Genomic DNA, 23,819 nt, shown 5'->3' on the forward strand with positions numbered 1-23,819 from the left:
GGGGGGGGGGGTTGGTCTAATTCTGTTTGACTGACGCGCAGGCCAGCCAATGACTGGATACGCAGCGACTAGCAGTCTCGGTATGAAGTCTTTAAGGGGGGGGGGGTTCTAGGAGTGCCGCGCTCGTAGGGAAGAGTAAAGCTTTCCCGCCATGAGTCTCTCCCCGCCCCCTCCGTTGCCTTCGCCCATATCTTGTTCTAATCTATGGTGGTCCCATTCATGATTGCAAACCCTGTTTTCGTCCAGGCGTTTTAATAAAACCTCTTCCTAGAGTCTAGGACTGTGGTCCATCTTATGTCAGTTCACTGACCCTGGAGAAAACCCTAGAATTAGTGGGAATTCCTCACGTATAAGTGGCACTCGTGTCTCCGCAGCCACCTGTACGGGCTGGGTTCCACCTGGCAAGCCTTCTGTAGTACATAGTTCCTTCGCAAAACCTTTTCTCCTAACTAGCTGTGCGACTCTCCTAGCCTTACGAGTCCTTTCCTGCGTATGCATTTGTCGTTTCTCAGGCAATTGCGTAGTGCCCGCACATCTTTACTTTGTTGTCCAAAGCTTTAACGCCCTGGAATCCCAGAAACTTCAGGAAGTCAGACCCTTAATGGCATACGTTCTAGCCTAATGGTGCTCATCCTGTACGTAGCGCACAAAGATCTGAGGTTTCTGAAGTGTGGAGAGAATTTTTAATTTCATAGGAGGAGGACAATAGTTAACGGAGTGGCTTAAAACGCCACGATTGTACTGTTACAATATCTGGTTTTGTCCTGTTGTGGTTGCTTCATATTGCTTTACTTTGGGAGCCAGTTGGACTGAGAAGTGGGTCCAAACTGCAAGTTTTTTTAAAAAAAAGTTTCACAGTCTTTGTCTTTATAGCAATCATATGCGGTATCTTATTACTGTTAAGCATTTTTTAAATAACAAAAGTTCTCAGGGAATGAGGCTGCACAGAAATTTGGTATGGCAGTACTGGTTATGAATGTTGTGAAGTACATTGTAGTATTCATGTGTCATTGAACCTGTAATCTTACACAGTCAAAACCTTTACAAATAGGTGCTTCATTTTTTTCTTAAACACATACCATGTTTTTATGTAACTGATCAATACCTAGATGTACTTAATAAAATAAACCTTTATTTGACCCTGTAAAATACTGGAGTGAAGTTTCCATATGACCTCCTTTGCTTTTCTGCTCATGTTTGGATTATTTTGCGGTAAGCCAAGAGGGATATCTTTATTGGTGAAGGAAGGGGAATACCATTTCAAATATCATGCAGTTTTCTCAAATACCCTTTATCTAGACCAATCCAAAGATCTGGAACACCGCAGATACCACAATGCAAATGTTTGGGGTTGCTGTTGACAATAATAAGCTTTGAAAAGTGGTTCAGATACCTGAGTTTTAGCCCCACCTATTTGTATAAAGGATCTGGTCCTATGATGAGTATTTAAGGTTATAATATTCCAGCATGCAAAAGGGCTATTGCTTTAAGAACAACCTCTGCAGAACACTGTGATTCACCTCTTTCATTATCCCACTGCTGGATGGGAGAGCTCAGGAGGAGAGAGCTAAGGAGAACAGGCATAGCCATTTACTTAACACTAGTGCTGAGCTTACCCAAAGGCCATTAATGGTCTGTGCAGGTAATGAATCAGTGACGCGTGCCTCATTTCATGTGTGGATTCTGAGCATACCCAACTGAAGTATGTGTGTCGAATTCCAAATGATGGTGGGGATAGAGCTTGCATTGACAGCTAGGGTGCTGAGGAGATGGTAATTGGCTCTCAGGCACAGATAGGAGCCAGTTTAAATGAGATGCTGGGTGCCAGAAAAACACTTACTGGGCTGTATGGAACCCTGCACAGGTATCATGTTCTTAACCCATACATTGTCCCATATATGTGCAGGATTTTCATCTATAGCATAGATGGTACACAGGTGTTACATATGTAGGGGTAACCCTGGGTTATGTGGAGCCCTGCATACGGAAGCCCTTTTTGCATACCCAACATCTTGTTTAAATCAGCTGGAAGAAGAAATACCAGAGCAAGGATGGGGGAGCTCAAAGCAGGTGTATATCTGCCATAAGCTTGGCAGGTAAACAATAACCTAATTGGCAGCAATTTGGTGCTGGCTTGGCTAGGGGGCTGAGGAGTATCAGGGCCTGAATAGGAGTGGATGATTTGGTGCCTGTTATACTACAGAATGATTTCTTCTTAGAGATACAAGATTTTTCTTTGATTCTCTGTACACATGTAAGAATATTAAGCAAGATCACATTTTTGGCTTAAGTGGGGAAATCTATGCATACCTAAGAAAATCCCATTGAATAAAGTGAAAGTTACTTCCCACTTCGGAATTTAAGATTGGGCTGTAGGTGTTAGTAATGTCTCATGAGCAGGGGGTGGTAGTTACTGGACAAAATAATTCAAAACTTGAAACTGAATACATTGTGGTGTTCAAGTAGTTGGGATGCCATAACATAGGCATATAAAGTCCATCTGTATTGGCTTGGTGGCTGATCCTAATGTAATACAACATGCCATCTCCTGGATCCTCACACCACTAATGAGTTTGCTAGTTCCTAGGTCCAGGAGGGAGTCCATAATAATAAATACAGTGCATGACTTATTGGTCATGTTACACTGTTAAGCCAAGATTCCTACCTTATTAAATCACAATGTAAGTGAGCTGTGTGCTGCTGCATGCAGCCTGTTCATTCCTGCTTTGCTCCTCCCTTCATGTGAGTGGGTGAACAAACCAGGTTGGGGGAGCAGTCTAGCATGACCTCTGTATCCAGGATTATGGTTTCTTTCACCAAACAAACCAGGATCATCAGCCAACAACAAATGCTGGTTTCAAGCTGGTTTACAATCCTGGCTTGTTTGGATGCAATAAATCATAATCCCCCGTTTGGAAATCACACTGAGCTCTCTTCTGCCTGATTTATTTACCCACTCACATGAGGAACACAGTGGGAGTGAATGGACTGCATACTTTATTACACAGTTCATTAATAAACTAGGATTCCTGGGATATAGTGGCATGCAAATGAGGCTGTTTTGTTATTTACTTAATCTCACATTTTCTCTGATGGTCTACTTTTACTTTAAAAAGCAGTCTTTAACTCAGTTTGTTAGTTGGTCATGATTTGGTTTTAGAAAGTTATGTGTAGACTTTAAAATACTTGTATTACATTCAGATGTCCTTTTAAACCAGGTTATTTTATTAAAAGACTTTGAAATTAAAAAAGACATTTACATGCAATTAAAAAAAACAGATTTTAAATTCACCCTGTCTCAGGTGCAACAGAGAGCAATCAGAAATGATGTTATCAGAAATAATTGGGTGGGCTTATCATTTTTAACTGGACATCGTGGTGATCAGTAACTCCACCTTCATCTGACCCCCCCCCCACTCATTTTTTTTTTAGATTTTGTTTTTGTGTGTCTCTTAACAATAAAGACTTGGTGAACATCAAACTGAATATGTAATACTCGTTAATCTTTTGATTTACTTCTGTGCTGCTTAATTTTGGAGGCAATTTTTAACATTTATGAATTGTATTACTAATGGTATACATATGTATAACTATATTTTTTAAAGTCAGTAAAATTATTGGATAACTTACAGTAACAAAGCAGTTGTAGAACTTAAATATTAAAAACTCTTAGAAAGGTTTCCACTTAAATTTTAAAGTTGCTTCTTGGGCAGGCTGTTCCAAAGTTGCTATACCATTTTTTAGGAAGTTCTAGTCTGGATGCCACAAGACCTAGCATTGGAAAAGGGAGGCACCTAGAGCAGAGTCCCCAGCTGTACCTAAAACAGGCTTAAGGCTTGAGTATGTTCCTCCCTCCAGCATAAGAAACTTGGTTAGATCTAGGAACAATGAGGACTTGGGTAACTTCTTTCACTACTTTACAAATACCAAAGCAACAAAAGCATGTACAGGATAGTAGGAATGAAGGCATCTAAATTGCCATTTTCCCCTTTATTTTTTATGTATTAATTTTATTTAATGGATTTATAGACTGCTGATTATGTTTTTAAAATGTCTCTAAGCAGTTAGAGATAAAATAAATGTAAGCTGGGGCTAGCAGAGGATCTGACCCTCACTGTTCTTTTAAAGACAATGGAAGCAATTTATGCATGCATGGGCCTTTCATAACTGACACTGTATGTGGGTGTATTCTGTTACTGCATGTCTGAATACATAGTGTGAAAAAATGCCCTGATACTGGCAACAGGAAGGGTTTCCAGATCTGAGTAGACTAATCGTGCTTCACTGTTTCTCTCTGTTTGCGCAAGAGGATTGTTGTGAACATGATTAAATGTTTTGCTACAACATAGACTTTATTAATGGTTTTTTCCCATCCACATTGAAATACAAGCCAATTATATTAGAACAGGCAACTATCATTTACTCTTGTATTTTCTTTTATAATGTAACTTTTATCTAGTTACTGTATATTGTCTTCCCCAGCATGCTGTCTGAGCATTTCCTGAACAAACAAGCAGATCTGCTTATTAACTGTCCAGATCTAACTTGAAATATGTAACAAAACATCTGTATTCCTGATTTGCTGAACTAATAAAACCCCTTTCATATCCTAAACCAGAAAAATTTCAGTAATTTAAGTGGCTGAACTGCAAATAACTAGTAATATTTTTATTTAAATTACTGCAGCTGTCAAAATAATGAATAAATGTTTAAGAACTTAAGTTCTTTCCTGTTTTACAATCTTGCTTTTAAGTTGAATGTTTAAATCTTTTATGAGTCTTGAACATCTGTGTTCTTTCTCAGCAAGATGGCTGCTGCTGGTTTGAGGATCAGAAATGGCCACTGTTGAATATTATTTGTAGTGCAGCGAGTGACTGGTAAAGGCTGCGAGAGCACAAAAACATTGAAGTTAAGCTTGTGTGTATTGTTTCGAGATGGAAGCATTTGTATTTGTGCTTTTCCAAAAGGCAAGATAAATTGCTTCCGAACATTCCAGGATGGATAAATCATGCAAGAAAAACCTAGAAGACAACTGTATTGAAGAATACATTCTTTATTCCTGAGGCATTTCGAGGGTGACTCTTGATAATATAAACTGTACACACTTGCAATTAATGAAGATAAAATAGTATATGCAGATGCATTAAAAACCAACACCCATACTATTCCATACATCAGTAGATATCTGTGGGTGCATCTATCGGGTAAAAAGACATAGTACTTTCTATAATGGTTGACATGTTGCTTGGCATTCCTTTTACTCTTTTCAGATTTCTCCCCTTTTCTCCTGAAGAGAACCTTGAAAGGGTTATGAAAACATGCCCTCCTACTCATCTAGTTGATGCAGTAAGAGGTATCAGAGTAATTTCTGGATCTTTAATCTTAAAAAAAGAAAATCAGCATAGCTGTAATGGGACATGCATCAGAAATGCTTGCTGTATTATGTTTGTCTTGTTTAACCCCCCCCCCCCGATTCTAAGGATAGCTCAGTCAAAACACCTTTGAAACCCAAGTTGTTCCTGCCTTAAGTCTGAATTGATCTGAAAGAAAACTATACATCAGTCTGGACAACCCAGATGGTCCTGCTAAAAGAATTCCTTGTTAACTCCCCCCACCCCTCATTTAAAATATTGAAATGAAACATAATGGCCTGGATCCAAATACCATTGCACAAGCAGAAAGTGGTTCTACTTGTCAGGAAAGGGGGTTGCCTTTTTTGGATTTCCTTTCCAACTCTAGCCTTTCATGCTACATTGAATCCCACTCAGAAGTAGTTTGGGGGCAGGGGTGTCAGTGACTGCAAAAAAGTCTTGATATATGTATGAAACCTCTTTGGATTGTATTCAGTATTGAACTCAAATCCAACATCTTTTAACTTCAAACAAGTATCTTATAAGAACATTAATAGTTAGAAAGTACATATAGGCCCACTTTGCTTGTAACAGTGGCAAATCATGGGTTAATTAATTGTGGGTTCTGCAGCCTTTTTAAATATTCAACCCCCCAATTGGGGGTTGCTATGTGACATCCTACAGTTAGTAGTTAGGTTAACTGGGTTCTTTAACCCACAATTAACCTGTAGTGTCTGGGTTTGGATGTTATGTACCAACCCTCAATTGTCGGTTAAATATTAAAAAAGGCCACATGTCATGGGTTAATTAACCTATGATTTGCTGCTGTTACATGCAAACAGTCCCACTGTGGCATTACAACCTTGAAAATAACTTTGTAGATTATCAAGCATGAGGTCTGATACCCTAGTATCACACCATAGCACAAAAAAATCCCTTGAATGTCAGTGTAACTTAAATTGTATCGGGTATCTGAAATATGCATTGAAAAATTAATGCGTTCTTTGTGTTGGAGTGTTCTTCTGCCCCATCCACCCCCATACCCCCAGCCCTGCTTCTGGGGTTTTTTTGTTTTTGTTTTTTTGGTATTTTGTGGGCAACTGGGATTTTTTAAAAAAATGTTGATGTTGAAAACAAGCCACAGTAAGGTAGGGTTTTCTGTAAGATTCTTAGGCTTGCTCATTTTTTAAATAAATAGCCACCATCCCTGATGACTTTTAGATGAGCAGCAAGAAAATGTATATTCAGTCTTGCCTTTATGGTTTTTAATTTGAGATCAAATTTTTCAACTCTGATCTTCCTGGTTTTAATTCTGTTGTTTATAAAAGAAAATACCACCACAGGGGAGGACACTTGTTAGGGACAAAAAGTTAAAAATTTTTTTTTAATATAATTAGGGAGCAATCCTAGGGGTGCTAAACACTATCTAGAGGGCCATAGGATTTTTTGGTTTCTGGGAACTGAGGTCAGAGCCAGAACTCTGAATGCGGTTCCCAGAAACCACACTTCGTGTCCCCACTCCCTTGTAGTCAGCATGGTTCTGTCCATGCTGGCTACAGCTCTACTCTTGGAATTGGAATGTGGAGACGGGGAACGGTGGGGGTGAGGAGGGGAGGAGACCATGGGAGCTGCTTTATGCAGCTTCCTATTCACCATGCAGCCCCATAGAATAGAATAGTAGGGTTGGAAGGGGCCTACAAGGCCATCGAGTCCAACCCCCTGCTCAATGCAGGAATCCAAGTCAGAGCATCCCTGACAGATGGCTGTCCAGCCTTGTTGTGAACGCCTCCAGTGTGGGAGAGCCCACCACCTCCCCAGGTAGGTAGAGATCATTCCCCAGGCCTCCTTCCCTCCCCCTTCCCGAAGTCACAGCTAGGCAGCTGAAATCGGCTGTCTAGCCAAAAATGTAGGGTGGGTTGGACCATGGAGGTGAGAATCTGTGCTACAGCCACCCTTCATTGGAGACTGCCGACTGTCTCAGTAGGTTTGCACCCTTAATAATGTTAAGTGCTTAAATACAAGCCTCAGTTATAGAGTAAACACTAACACTGAAATGATAGTATTGGTACCGAAAAATGGGGGTGCAGGGAAAAGACAATGCCAGTGCATGGGTTCTCTAGTAATGCCAATTCATGGGTTGTTTAATTCTTGCATTGTTTAACCTTACAACTCCCTTGTTAAAACAGCTTCACTGGCTTCCAGTCTGTTTCTGGGCACAATTCAAAAGTGCTGGCTATGACTTAAAAAGCCCTATATGGCTCTGGTCCAAGTTATCTGAGAGACTGTATCCTCCCTTATGAACCTGCCTGTGTTCTGAGATCTTCTTGGAAGGCCCTTCTTTCAGTCCCACCACTATCACTGGCATGTTTGGTGGGAACCCAGGAGAAGGCCTTCTTGGTGGCTGCCCCCACAGCTGTGGAACACCCTTCCCAGGGTGGCTCGGATGGCTCCCTCCTTGATGTGTTTTCAGAGGCAGACTAAAACATTCTTGTTCCAGCAGGCCTTTGGGACATAGTTGGCACCTGGGGATAAACTGCTAAAATGTTTTAAAATGCTGTTTTAGTGTTTTAATATAATTTTAATTATATTGTTGTTTAATTCATATTTTAATTTTCGTATATTTTCATAAGTTTTAATTGTATGTGTTTTAATTTTGGTAAGCCGGCTTGTGTCCCACTGGGAAAAAGGCAGGGTATAAATAAATATAATAATAACCCGTGAATTGGTGGGGCTGTGATGGCGCAAGTGAGCATGCTGCCTCCCACTTGCTCGCTGCTTCTCCACTGTGTCTGCTTTCATCAACAACCCAGAAACTCCCTGTTGTTGTTGGTATTCTTATTATTTAATAGATTTATATACCTCTAAACATATCTAAAATATCTCTAAGCAATTCACAAGAAATCCAAGTACATTATACATAATATACATTAAAATGCAATTAAAATACATAGCAATGCTAAAGCATTGAAATAAAGCATTAATAAAAACTTTTAAATCAATTAAAACCAATACAACACCATAACTACAAACAGACTGGGCTGCACATTCCCTGAGGGAAGGCCTGGGTAAAGAAATGGGTCTGATTGGCGTCTAAAGCATGATACAATTGGTGCCTCCCCAGTACCAGTAGGGAGATCATTCCATAAAATCGTTGCCACCACAGAGAAACCCCATTTCTCTGTGAATTGCTGTGAGATGGCAATCTGCAGGTCATGGTACAACTAGCAAGGTCTCTGCTGATTATCTTAATGCTCACATAGGTCTATTTTGGGGAAGGCAATCTGCTGTTCCTGAGTTGGTTGCTGGGTTGTTGAGGGCCAAACAACCCAGAGTTTTAACCCAACAGCAAACCATGGGAGTAGTCCGCTCCCAGAAAAATGAGGATCCTGTTATATATGAGCACCATCTACTGGATATTTGAGGAAGCAGTAGGATAAAGTTTTGAGACATAAAAATCCAGGTCTTAGTATTGACATAACAGCATCTGAGACTTCCATCAAAGGACCATGTGTAGCACTGAAACCTTCTCACTGTTCCCAGAGTTTCAAAGGCTACAATAATTGACAATGTATTCTTTTTGAAACCATGAATCTGTTCGGATGTAACACTGGTGTTCAGTGGCAACTCATGGGCTAATTAACCTATGAATTGCAGGGGCATATGCTGAGCTCAAGCCACGTTGTTTCCATTAACAACCCTTGAATGCTGCATTTGACATCTAAACAGGGGCACTTAGGGTTGTTTGCGAGTTAAACACCCTCAAGTTAACCCATGACTTGTTCTTGGGTTAACTTGGTGCACCTCCCCACAATTCATGGATGAATTAACCTACGGTTTTCTGCCAGTGATGCTGTTGTATCTGAACAGGGTCATTGCTACTGTTTTCTTTAAACTTAAAATAGATATACCTTAGAGGATGAGCGTTATCTTAGTGATCTCTGGGATTTGTGGGCATGTTTCCTAAGTTTTTTTCTTCATTCTTCATAACACAAAGTTTGGTCTAAGGTAGAACATTATCTTATAAGTAGCTGCTGCCAGTATTTAAACCTGTGCCTTTCCAGAAGAATATAAAATACTTCAAGGACTGAATAACTTGATGACTATAGAAAGGCAAGACTAAACATCATTGGCCTGGACCCAGTGAAGCCCTAGATGTGAAAAAGCACTTTCACTTGTGCAAGGGCGTGTATATCTAATTCCTGCTTATCCCGCTCTCCCCTGCTGCACTCTGTCACATTGCTTGCTATTCTGGAAGGCTATGGAATCAGTAGGAATTGCTTTTTGCTGGCACCGTGGGCTGCACTGGGTTGCAGAAAGAAAATGCTGCTTGCTGTTCTTTGGATACAAGCTCATGTGTTGACATCCTGATGTTTTTACTATTTATCTCTTTATTAATGTTTCCATATCACCCTTTTTGCCAAAAATCCCCCCACCAAGGTGACATACAACAAACTGAAATGAAACAATAAATGAAACAATAATAATAATATTAAAAAAAACATTGAAATACTACCACACTGAAAATAATGTAAAAGCCTAGTTTAAGGAAAGTAATGTGCCAGAGAGAGCAATCCTATGTCCCCTAGACAGCATCCAGGGGAGATAGGATTTTTCTGTTTCCGAGCTACAAGCTTGTAGCTGGGGCCGAGAGAACTGTGGTGGCTGCCCCTCTGTGCCTGTCTGTGCACAGAGCACAGACACAGAGCACAGACAGGATGAAAAGAGGGCGTTCCCTGGGGGCGGGGAGGGGAGGATACCAGGGAAGCTGTTTTAGACAGCTTTTTATGTGGTCTCTGGCCCTGTTCCGGCCCCCTCCCTGAAGCCGTTCTTAGACGTCCAAAATCAGGCTTCTAAGGAAAACTGCAGGGCATCCAGAGCATGGAAGGAATCCTCTCCTCTGTGCTTCAGCTGCCCTGTATTGGATAGGCGGTCACCTCCAACTTCAGCGGAAGTCGGAGGCGAGCGTCTGTCTCAATAGGATTACACCCTTAATGCATTTTCTCAAAGCCAAGAGAGTTAGAGGCAATCACAATTCTGAAGGAAGTGCATCCCACAATTTCGGAGTGACGTGGGAGAAAGCCCTTTGCTGTGTGCCCCACAAATAGGCCTCTTCTGTAGATCTTAATAACCAGACAGCTTCATAATGAGACAGTAGGGCATTAAAGGTTAAAACTAACACCTTGCATTTAGTCTGGAAAGCAGTTGGCAACCATCTTGATACTGTGCACCGATTAGCAGCCTAGGTGCTGCATTTTGCACAACTTGAAGCTTCTGGATACTCTTCAAAAGTTGTCCCATGTAGAGCGCATTGCAGTAATCCAAGCATGGTGTAACTCAAGGCATGGATAACTTGCCAGATCAAATCTAGGCCATCCCCCTTTTCTGCTGTAATGATAAAACTTGATATTGCATTTTTGTATCCCATCCTTCCACCCTACTGAGTGATGTACATGGGATTACCTCCTTCCATCCTCACAAGATTCCTGTGAAGTTGATGAATTTGAGAAGTTGGTGACCATGGACCAAACACTGAGTGAGCTTCATGGCTATGAACTTAGCTTACCTCAGTTCAGTTTTAACCCTTTATACTAGATGAGGTCTGTTGCAGTCTACAAACGTTTGCTGAGGTCTGATGGGACCCTCAGTGCCTTCTGATGGGAGTTACTGAGGAGCTGGCAACATTGATTCTGTTTGTTATAACTAAACTGTTCGTTGTTTTGATTGTATTCAGTGTGGAGACATGTACTGTTCTAATCAAATATGGATTAAGAGGAAATTACTTCAATATCATCCCTGCAATGGCCATGTTCATATTTTAGATGGGAAATAATTCCTCAGTTTCCATGCACCAAAAGATGGGAAGAATGTCAAGGCACAATATATGCTTTATAAATCAGAAGAAGACTACAGTTCTTTCTGGTTCAATTACAGACTTCAAAACACATCTGCAGGCGAGTATTAAAATACTATCATGATATATTTGCATATATCAAGAAGCTTTTAAAAATTTACACCAAATGTTGTAATTTTTTCTATTAATAACTTTATCCTTGAATTGTGTTTTAGGGTTTCCATATCAATAAATCTGAATCTGAAGATTACAAAGCAATATGAAAGCCGCCCGGGAAGTCGGGTAACCCAAAATTGGGAATAAAGAGGCAGTCTTATTGTGTCTTGACTCTTCAGCAACATCACTAGATGCCAAAAATAACTGGAGCGTATTCTAAAGGGACTGCTGCTTCACAAAAAGAAATTGACTCATTCACTATAGAACTTATTCATGGAACATATCCGTTGAAAATTGTTGGCACAGCCAGAATGTATTGACATATAGTTGAAATGTACGTATTTGATGTTAAAGTGTTTTTTAAAACAAATAAAATATAATTATTGTAGCTCTCCTTATGGTTTGAGGCTTGTTATAACTATTTAGGGCTCAATCCTATGCATATTTAGAGAGAAGAAGTCCTCCAAGTCCCAGCATTCCTCAGCCAGTGTTTTTTCTAAACACACATAGGACTGCACCCTTAAACACTTTCTCCCTATCCAGCAAAGGGCGTAACTGCAGAAGCAAGCTCTTTGTGTTGGTCTAACTTGATCAAGAAGCATGGGTGTGACTGGTTGTTCATGCATAGCTTCCTTCAAATGACTGGTGATAATACTACGTTGTGCTTCCTTGCTAAATAAATAAATAAATAAATAAAATTGCATGCTAAATGACAATTTCTGTGCAACTTATGTATTAGATTATATTTGACACTTGACATTAAAAGTTGCTATTTTACTATGGTCAACACTTTTTTAATATGTTTAGGTTTTTAACAGTGCAGAAATTATCTCTAGACAAATGCTAACCAGGCGCGATGATGATGATGTTTCTGTAGTGAACGTCCCAGGGACCATAGCATATTGTGAAGCTCCCCTCCCGAGGCGGTAGACTCTCCTACAACCTCATAAGGGGAAATCCGAATGGGGATATTCCCCCCCAACTCCTCCTGCCCCTTGCAGCCACTGTGGAAAGCACCATGGTGGCTTCCTTGGTGGTGGCTTCCTTCCTAACAAAGCTCTGACCTGGGATGAGGATGCAAATGAGAGAGCAGGGAGGGGAGGCACCAAGGATCTGCAGGGTCCTAAAGTCTTCCAGCTCCTACTCCTGCGAAGTTACAAGAAAATTAGTTAAGGAGGATGGAGAGACAAAGATCCTATGCTCTGCCAGGTGTCTACCAGCAGAGCATAGGATATTCGAAGTGCTCCGATATTGGAGCACTCCTTTAGACACACACAGCATTGCTCTGCCCATTTGTTAATGCATGATCTCAGCAATGTGTTTTATGTTCATTTAATTGATTGATTGATTGATTGATTGCCCATCTGGCTGGTCACCCAGCCACTCTGGGCGATGTACAACATACAATAAAACAATAAAATTCTACAATAAAAACATTTTCTAAAATACCCTAACCCGCCCCAAATGCCTGCCTGAACAGCCACGTTTTTAATGCACGACGGAAGCTCATTAAAGAGGGCGCATGACAGAGTTCCCTAGGGAGGGAGTTCCACAGAGTGGGGGCCACTACAGAAAAGGCCCTCTCCCTCGTCCCCACCAGTCTAGCTGTCCTGGCTGATGGGACAGAGAGAAGGCCATCTGAGGCTGATCTTGTTAAGCGGTCTGTCTGGTGTTGCTGGAGGCGCTCCTTAAGATAGGCTGGGCCGGAACCATATAGGGTTTTAAAGGTCAAAACCAACACCTTGAATTTGGCCCGGAAAACAACTGGTAACCAGTGCAACTCCTTCAGCACTGGAGTGATGTGATCTTGCCAAGGGCTGCCTTTAATCAGGCGGGCCGCCGCATTCTGTACCAGCTGCAGCTTCCGAACCGTCTTCAAGGGTAACCCCACGTAGAGCGCATTACAGTAGTCTAAACGAGAGGAGACCAGGGCATGTACTACCGATGGGAGCAGATGGTCGGGAAGGAAGGGGCGCAGCCGCCATATCAGATGGAGTTGATACAGCGCTGTCTGGCTCACAGCTGACACCTGAGCCTCCATGGACAGCTGGGAGTCCAAAATGACCCCCAGGCTGCGGACCTGGTCTTTCAAGGGTAGCTGTACCCCATTCAACACCAGGTCAACATCCCCCAGCCTCCTCTTGTCTCCCACCAAAAGTACCTCGGTCTTGTCAGGGTTCAGCTTCAACCTATTCCTCCCCATCCAGCCACTCACCGTCTCCAGACATTTGGACAGGGATTCTACGGCCAACCTTGGTGAAGATTTGAATGAGAGGTAGAGCTGCGTGTCATCTGCATATTGATGACACTGCACCCCAAACCTCCTGATGATAGCCCCCAGCGGCTTCACATAGATGTTAAATAGCATCGGGGTGAGGATGGAACCCTGTGGCACCCCACAAGTGAGTGGCCACGGGTCCAAAACCTCCTCTCCCAGTGCTACCCTCTGGTACCTGCCGGAGAGGAAGGACCGGAACCACCGCAATACGGTGTCTCCAATGCCCAACCCCTCCAGGCGGTCCAGGAGGATACCGTGGTCAACAGTATCAAAAGCCGCTGAGAGGTCGAGGAGAACAAGGAAGGAGCATTCACCCCTATACAGAGCCCTCCTCATATCATCTACCAAGGCGACCAAGGCCGTTTCTGTCCCATGCCCAAGCCTGAAGCCCAACTGAAATGAAATTTCAAGTTTGTCTTGAAATAAAGACAAACTTTTTTCAATAGCTTGGTTTTTAAAACATTTTTGGTTATTTTTAGGCATCTGATCTACAGTTAAATTACAAATTGCTTTGGGTTTGTATTTGGGTTTTTGCATTTTTTTTTTTTTTGCAGGTTAAAATTATTAGATTTGGAGCCTTGTTCCTGGAGACTCATTCATTTGTTGCAGTCCTTTTGGATATTATTCAAAGTAAACATAGGCTTCCACATAAGATTCTCTCTACTTCCAATTTTGCCAAACCTTCTGAATAATGGGAGCAAGTTGAATATTCCTATCAGTCCTGGTAAGGAAGCCTCTAATTATTCAACATGTTGAGGTTACCATAAATGTTCAAAATTTGGCAAATGCATTTGTGTAAATACTAACAATTCCCAAAATGCTGAGATACTACCAAAGGATGTGGATAGATTGTCACCCATTCACCAATGTATTTGAAGAAGCTGGGTCATTCAGCAATAAATGTCAATGTTCACCAGTCTTTGGGCATTCACTATGACATTAGAGAGTGCGCTAACCAAAGGTTGTCTAGATAGGACTATCCCACCACAGTATTTCTTGTCTCTCCTAGCAAGATCTTCAGAAAGAAAGCAATCACCTCTAAACTAAAAAGTAAATTTCACTTATACAGAAAATTGAACTTTTTCAATTTCAAAATATATCAGTGGCAGCAGAGGTGTGAGATAAACCCATTGATCTATCTTATCCTTCCATGGTATCCTTGCTACCTTCCACCAGAGGACAAGACATCTGGCTGTGGATCTATATTTTCTCAACAATTTACTGTGTTTTCTTTCCATGCACACAAGAGTGAGATGTGGCCATTACACATGATCTACATTCAATAGTGGGTGGTGTTCTAAAAACAGATGATAGTGAGGAAATCACTGTCATGAAGGAACCAGAAGAACAGCAGCAACTAATACAACTTCTGTGTCACTTGTGGTGTGTATCATGTACTTTAAGCTTGATAACTTTCAGAGATGTTTGCAAGTGGCTCAGGCTGTCACCAGCAGCAGCTAGACCCTCACTGCCTGGCAGTGCAGCTGGTTGTCCAAAGTCAACTGAAAATTTGCAGAAAACTCTTGGCTAATAGCCAAGTTAGCCAGCAGTCACAAGATTGAATGCTGTGATTCACTGTCACTGCGAGAGCTTCCATAGCTGTTTGAAGCATTACATGTAAGAACTTTGATCAATGTTGGAAGCTGATAGAACACCGTAAAGCCATAACACCAGTGGCCATTGCATTCAATACTTTATAACACGAGAGAGGTTGCTATTGCAGTATTCTGTTACCAGCACTTTATCCTGTGGGCCAAATTAGAACATTTTCAGCTACAGCACCTGAAGTGCAGACACTGCTGGTGAAAGCTACACTGAAAATGTTGGCAGTGAATGAAATTCATTTTCTGAGTTGAGTCCTCAGGCCAATGAAGCAGTACCTGCATCCTCACACCCTCTACTGAAACTGTGTTAGCTGCCACCTGACTCGGAACAAGCAGCAGACCACTTTCAGAAAATAATGCTACTGGCATGTTGGCCCCTCAAGATGATTAACAAGCCTTCTGATGAAAATGACTTAAATGTTGAGAGTGACCAGTTGCAATAGTTTTAAAATGTTGAGTCCAGCAACAGTGACAGACAACAGAGTCTTGAAATAATGAATACCTGGGAGCCCAGAAGGTTTTCCAGCCAGGATAACGCAACTTTATGCTCATCTGCACCTGTTGCAGTGTTCTTTCACATGGCACTATAACCAATCAGTGAGATGAAAGAAGCATAAGCCTAAGGATTCTCATGCAGTGGGACTACCCTGCCCCCTCCTCCCCACTTCAGCCTCTCTGCCTCCCCCAAATCTTCTCCTGAGGATTAAGGAGACTTTCCAGACTGGTGTGGGATGGGGACATGAGGGCTGCAGTGGGAGGGGTGAATTGGTCGAAATCAGGCAGAGGCATTTGTGTGAATGTCTCTGTACTTCTCTCCATCTGCCCCATAAATTCTCCAATAGTTCCTACAATTGGCTTTTTAAAAATAGTAAATATGCCTTATTTTTGTTCTTTTCATGTTCTTGTCAAACTATAGATCTAAAGTACATTTTCAGTTACATCTATATATGTTGTCCCAGTATTAATAAAAGATGTTATCAAATGTAACTGTGTATTAAATATTTTGTTTTGGAAATACAATATTGACTCTCAAGGCATCCTCCGAAGGTGCCTGATTTCATGATCTTGTTGAAGCTAAGCAGGCCTGATTCTGGTCAGAAGATGCCATGCACACCCCAGAGTTGCGTAATAAAGATTTGATACTTTTGTATTTTTTGAAATAGTATTTGAAAGGCCTCTCAGTGAATTTATTTTATATTTGAAATAGTTTAATGGAGATTGTCATAGAGAACTTCCTGCTGTCTAATGAAATTCTCTAACCCCACTAAAGTTTAAAATTACATTCTTTAAAAAAATTATTACATTTTCTGCATAGTGTGGCAAGGCACAAATGCTGGGCTTTTTTCTGTGGCCAAAGTAAAGTCTACCTTTCAGAAACCTGATTGATCACGTATGCTTCAATGGGAGTTTTATGCCCTTAGCTTTGTCCATTTCTTCATTCTTAGTGTTCCCTTATCTGTTGTGCTCTTACTGTACTTTTTTTGTTTCTTTTCTCTTATTGTCCTATGCCAGTAAATGAATTATCCGCTACTTATGTGCAGCTAAACGTGTTTTCGTTTCTACAAGTTTAATAAAGCATATGAACACATACGAGAACTCTGTGTATCCACCCCATGCACTTTAACCTATTTTCTTATATACAAACCTGGCTCCTCTCTCTCTTACATAGAACCCTATGCTAGTTCTTTCATCATATTGATATGGCCAACATCTGTTACAGGACTGAATAAGATCAGATCACTTACACTATAAAGCGTTCATATGCCTGTACATCCTCCAAAGTGGCATACCCTCTGCTACCAACAATACACTTCTGTGGCTTATGTAGGACAAACAAATTGTTACTTTGTGTGGTTGTTTCTAGTGTCCACTTTGTATCCATTCATTCTCTTATTATGCAAAAGCAAGTGGATGACATCTCAATCCCCTATTTCTGACCTCAGGAGAAAAAATGGAGGGCAGATAGAGTGCAGTGCTGACATTTGTGGTATCTTGAATCATGACCTAAATTGATGAAGCAACTTCAAATAGTGATACCTCACGCGGTGTCATAGAAATTGAGCACTAGCTTACAAGGATTGGGTGTACTTGGAGTCATCTGCATCTATGAGGTTATTTGGTTTAGGATGAAATCTTGCTTGCTTTTATTATCTCTGCTTCTGCTATGTGTTGACTTCTTAGGTCTTGTTTTTCCAGACAGTTATTTTCCTCAGTCACTGGGCTTGCTTGTGTGTGTGTGTGTGTGTGTGTGTACACATACAATGACCTGGTTCACATGTAATGGCAATTCATGGGATGTTTAACCCATGAATTGGTTGGGCCACATGGGAGTCAGCGAGTGCACTGCCTCCCATCCACTCACCACTTCACATCTGGTTTCTCACTGGAGACATCAGTCACTGCCTCTCCATAAGCTGTCTTACAAGGTTCTTGTCAATATAAAATGGGATAACACCACAAACAGTACTTTGAGCATCTTGGTAGAAGGGCAGGATATACATGTGACAAATAGCTACTCCTTTGTCATGTGACATCCGAGGGCACCGCTCAGGCCCAAAATGGATGGCACAAGAAATGCATGATTACATTTCACATGTCTCTGTATTTATTTTTTTATTGCATTTATACCCCGCCTTTTTTCCACTTGCCAGGAACCCAAGGTGGCTTACATTATCCTCCTCCTCTCCATTTTATCCTCACAACAACAACCCTGTGAGGTGGGTTGGGCTGAGAGTCTGTGACTGGCCCAAAGTCACCCAGTGAGCTTCCATGGCCGAGTGGGGACTAGAACCTGGATCTCCCAGCTCCTAGTACGTGTTTTGCTTGTGTGTGTATTTTTTTAAGAAATGTGTGTAATGGTGGGGTGGGTTCATTGGGATTAAGACCATGGTGTGTAAGAAGCTTTTTTTAACCCTTACACACACGCTGTCATAAGAACGTAAGAAGGGCCATGCTGGATCAGACTAAGGGTCCATCTAATTAAGTATTGTCTTCACTCAGTGGCCAACTGAGCACATGGGAAACCCACAAGAAGGACATGAGTGTAACAGCACCCTCCTACCCATGTTCCCCAGCAACTGGTGTACATATGCATACCGCCTCTGAAACTGGAGGTAGCATATAGCCATCAGGGCTAGTAACCATCATTTGTCCAATTCCCTTTTAAAGCTATCCAAATTGGTGGCCATCACTACATCTTGTGGAAGTGAATTCCATCATTTTAATTAACTGTTTCTCCAGTCCTGATGAGAATCTCCCTCCACCCCCCAGCATTGAGATAACCCCTCTTTTCTGTCCAAGCTGCTATCCCAACAGTAGGTGAAGTTCTCCAGGCTCTTGCAAGAGAGCTCTGCTCTACAGCTTGGAAGCTACATGTCCTGCAGTGGCTGTAGCAGTCTTAGATAGGGCTGATCACAAGGCCAAGTAGTAAACCAGGCCTATGTTCCAGCAGACAGGTTTCAGTTCAAGGGAGTTCAGACAAAGGCTGAAGTGATCAAGATAATAGCCAAAGGGTCAAAGTGCAGGGAATCGGTCCAGTATACTGAGTCAGGCAAATCAGGAGTGGTTAGACAGTCAGATACATACACAATAGTGGCAGAGTCAAGCAGGAGTCCAAGGCACAGAGGTTCACTTGCAAGGCAAGGTCAAGAGACAAGACCAAAAGACCTGATGAGACATTATTTCTAGCAGCTAGCAAGCTCTGACTGAAGGCTTTTAACCACAAAGGCTGCTGAGCCCCACCCAGGTTCAGTTGTTGTTCATTAGAGCTCTCTGGCCAAAGCTCTACTCAAGAGGAGTCATTTTCTCCTGAGGAGACCTTCTTGTAAGTGAGCACTCCTTACAGGTGACCTATGGGCTTGTTGCTTGAGGTGACAATGTTCCTGGAGGTCGGGGTTGCTTAGTTCCTTGGGGTCAGGGGGTTGCTCCACAGTTAGAATCCCCTCCCTCCCCAGGGAAGGACCTGGAGCTGTCTCCCCTGAAGGCCCAGGCTCCTGGTCCGTGCCAGTGACTGATCTAGTGTGCTCTTGGTTTCTGGAGGTTCTAGTTCCTCCTCTGAGGAGGATTCCTCTAGTGAGGACATGACACTACAGCATATACCTGACAAAGACAGAAGCACCTGTGCATAGCTCCTGCTGCTGGTTCCCCATTAGAAATAAAGGGAACATTGAATGGATCCGCTGGGGCAAAGGGACTATACCTCCCCAGTATCTGTCTGTGCTGTGGTGATGCAGCTCTTGCTTTCTGAATTTCCAGAGGGTAGGTGTGTTGGTCTAGCAGAATTGGAGTGTTATGAAGAGTTTCAGGTTTGCATACAGTATATTTGATAGTGATGGGGAGAAGAATTATAAATAATTCTCACCCCCCCACACACACACATGCTATATGTACTGTATATAAACCTTCAAAATACTTCATGCATCTGATGAAGCAGGCTGATGTCCACAGAAAGGTAGGCCAGAATAAATTTGTTAGCTTTTAAGGTGCCACAAGACTTTGTTGTTTTTGCTTTATGAACTATGGCTTCAAATTCTTCAGAAACAATACAGCAAATGGGTAAGTAAATCTTTCTGGGTTTTTTTTTTGTTTAGGTTAAGCTTGGATTTCATATAACTGTAATAAAAATATTTTTTTAAAAATGCTTTGAAGGACATATAGTGCACCGTTAGTTTATTGTGACGTGAGCTTTAGTAGGCAACAGTATATCATATCAAATGCATAAGGTAAACTGAGAAGGTGGTAGGGTGGATGGATTGGATGAGGCAAAAGGAGAATAAACCAAGATGAGAAAAGAGGATTACACTGCTCCTAAATGGCATTAGTGTATGTGTGCACACCTAGATTCTGGTAGGTAGAGCCATCCTGCCTTTTGCTATCTGATGACACTATGCTGAATTCTTAAAGTATTTGTTTGTTTGTTTGTTATTTAAAGCATTTGTATTCTGCCCTATATCATTAAGATCTCAGGGTGGCACACAGATAAAATCAATTTAAACAGTATAAAATAAATAATTTAAACAGCAAAAAGTATATTACACCAATTAAACAAGCTAATACCAATTAAAAAAATCTAAAAGAATAAAATAGTTAAAACAGTGTGCACCTTTAGGGAATTCAGTTAGCCCTCAAAGGCTTTGGTAAAAAGCCATGTTTTTACTTGGCGCCAAAACTAAACTAATGTCTGCGCCAATAGGGCCTCCAAGGGGAGGGCATTCCACAACCAGGGTGCCACAGCAGAGAAGCCCCTCTCCCATGTCCCACCATAGTGTATGTCTCACATTGGTGGGACACAGAGGAGGGCCCCTCCAACAGATCTCAATCCTCGGGCAAGCATATATAGGGAGAGGTGCTCCCTCAAATATTGAGTTCCCAAGCCTCTTAGGGCTTTAAACATCATCAGCAGCACCTTGAATTCCTACAGGAAGTGTATTGGCAGCCAGTGCAATTCCTTTAAAACTGGTGTTACATGATCTTTATGAGAAGTTGCTTCATTTTGCACTAGCTGCAACTTCTGAGTCATCTTCAAGGGCAGCCCCACTAACTGGGAAGTTAGCACATGCAGTACTGTGGCTAGGTTATCCCTGTCCAGGCAAGGCTGTAGCTGGCAGATCAGCCAAAGCTGGCCCCAAGTACTCCAGGCCACGGAGTCCACCTGGGGCTCCAGTGACAGGGATGAATCTAGGAGTACTCCCAAGCTACACACCTGCTACTTCAGGGGGAGTGCAATCCCATCCAGGACAGATTGCTTACCCAATTCTCAGACTCAGGAACCACCAATCCACAGAGCTTCTACTTTGTCAGGATTTAGCTTCAGTTTTTTGGCCCTCATCCAGTCTATTACAGCCTCCAGGCACTGGTCCAGTACCTTCACCGCCCCAGCTGACTGACGACAAGGAGAAGTAGAGGGTGTGTGGAGAAGCCAATTTCATTTATTACATTTCTATACCACCCAATAGCTGAAGATCTCTGGGTGGTTTACAAAGTTTAAAAACCTTTAAAATACGATATACCTAGTATAAAAACCATTTACATGCAAATATACAAACAGCATGTGCACACACACTTATGCACACACACACACACACACACACTATGTATATATATATATAGTGTGCATAAGTGTATGTGTACATGCTGTTTGTATATTTGTTTGTAAATGTTATATATATATATATATATATATATATATAAACAATTTTAAGCAATCAACAACCTTATCACATGCTGCCAGATGCCTGAAAGGTCTTAATCTGGTGCCAAAAAGATAATGTTGGCATCAGGTGAACTTCAGGGAGATTGTTCCATAATTGGGGGTTCACCACTAAGAAGGTCCTCTCCCTTGTTGCCACCTTTTGAGCCTCCCTTGGAGGAGGCACCTGGAGAAGGGCCTTAGATGATGAGGGCTGTTTTAGGGTTGTGGGTGGTTTGTTAACCATACCAACAATCCACCCTCACTGGGTGGCTTATCATGTTCGGACGACATGATAAACCACAGCGCCCACCCACTGTGGTTTGAATATTCAAAATGGCCACTGGCACATGCCTCAACCCACTGTGGTTTAAATAAGCCACAGTGGGCTGTGGTGATCATGCAGACCTGGTCATAGAGCAGGTTGCCATTCAAATTCTGACCTGAAGGGGGTTGCTACTGTCCCTTGTCAGAGATTACTCCTCTTTAGATGTCACCCATGGGGGAAACAAGCACTTAAGGAGTGATTGAGAGCTCCCTCCCTTCCTGTTGACCAGCTAACATCCCCTATATATGCTAAATTGGGATGATTCTGGCATTTGCACATTGCCTAATCTGTCATTGTTGTTTTTAGAATTACACTAGGCTGGTAAATGTCTGTAGATTCCAAAACTTGCCTTGTAGTTAGTAATTTCTCTGTATCTTTTTTTGGTTGTTGGATCAAAACTGCATTTTTGAAATAAAGTAGAGATGCTAGTCGCCAGACGGCTATGCATTGGTGTCCTCTTTTAAACTTAATAAAAATTACAACCATCTATCAAATTAAAATATAGCACACCCTTCCTCTTTATGATGAGGATTTTTCTTGGATAATATTTTTAAATGAGAATCATACTCAGCATCTACTTAATGCTTTTTGAGCATCCAAAAAATTTCACATACAATATCCCAGCAGTCTTTGCAACAATACTGTCAGTGTTATCATCCCCATACAGCAGATGCAGGGCTGAGTTAGTGACATGCCTAAAGCCACTTACTGGAAGTGACTGGTGAACTGGGGGTGGAGGGGAGCAGTTTCATTGTTCATACTCTGAGCCACTAAAGTAGCTGCCTGTTTTCTTCACACCAGCATCAGCTATTTGGCTCCACCAACATGTGGTCGCACACACACACTGGCCCCAGCTTATTCTCTCAACAACTCTCAGTGATTATGCAGCCAGCTGCTTTGCTGTGGGCTCACTGGCCTTTTTTGCCTTCTTGTTTCTACTGCTGATGTAAGTTGCCTGTTTGTTTGCCCAGCTGCAAAAGGACTACATGGGCAGTGCAGAAGCATGGCCCACCCTCCTGAATATCTCCTCAGTTCATATGTATGTAGTCTCAGTAGTCTCAAATGTCTTCTTTCTCAAAGCAGTGTAACAAGAAAGTCAAGTGAGAATTCCTCCAGTATTCCCAGTGGCTAGTAGCTGATGTTCGTGCTAACCAAAAGTAGCAAGACAAGCAGTTATGTGAAATATAGATGGTGTGGAAAAGGGAGAGGGCTGGTTTAAACTAAACTTCTGGGCAAGAAGATCACCTTTTGTGTCTGGTATTTATAGCCATATGCATGGAAATTGCATCAAAACGAGGTGTAAATTTCCCTTATTTATCTCAATAGAGTGTTAATGGTAAAGCCTAGTTGCCACAATTTAAATGCTAATGTCCCTAAGACAGTGGCCCATCTTGAGTCACTGGAATGTGGCTGTAAATCATCCAGTGCAGACTTTGCTGTGAACTTCTGAAGCTGTGATAGATGTAAAAGCTAAGGGTGTGCATGAAGGTGATATTCTACTTAAGTTCTTGCAGTTCTTCTGTAGAACAAAGACCTGTCTAGGCTTTTGGTCTGAGCCTGAAATATTTCTTCCTTCAAGTTAAGGATAAGCTATCCTGATCCTGGTTTGGAGTAGGCCTCATAGAGCAATATTGCAACTCTGAAGTTATATCTTAGAGTTCTTCTCCTGCATTTTTAATAATCCTGCAGAATGCCTGTATTGTAAAAATATTCAAACACTATATTCTTGCCTATTAATGCTTACCTATGATCTGATTTAATGATATAGATGTATTAAACTATTTTGTAGCCAAACAGTATAATCTGGTAAAAATGTTTGTGGGGTGATTGGGTTTTGTGTTTTTGTTCTGGCTTTTTTGTCAAAAATGTCACCTATTGCAGGCAGGCCTTATTGATAGTCCAACCTTATGCTCGAGAGTGGGAAAATCCAGGGCTCATTAAAGGCTGGCTTACATTGTCCGGAAACTCAGGAAGCTGCAGGTAGAGTTCTCTCCCTTTGACACCAGGCAGCATTTGGGATTGGAGAGAATAGGAGCATCTGCACATGAAGGACTGTAGCCATGC

The 23,819-nt window shown here is 41.8% G+C and overlaps 1 protein-coding gene across 5 annotated transcripts in view; it reads left to right on the forward strand.

Moving 5' to 3' along the window:
* The window catches only part of CBX5 (chromobox 5), a 57,880-nt gene that overhangs the window by 706 nt on the left and 33,355 nt on the right, over positions 1–23,819 (forward strand). The gene's annotated exons all lie outside the window — the stretch shown is intronic.

The sequence above is a fragment of the Heloderma suspectum genome, chromosome 2 (assembly GCF_057233095.1).
Source record: "Heloderma suspectum isolate Gila_16-S chromosome 2, 16-S_ref, whole genome shotgun sequence".
NCBI classification, from domain to species: Eukaryota; Metazoa; Chordata; class Lepidosauria; order Squamata; family Helodermatidae; genus Heloderma; species Heloderma suspectum.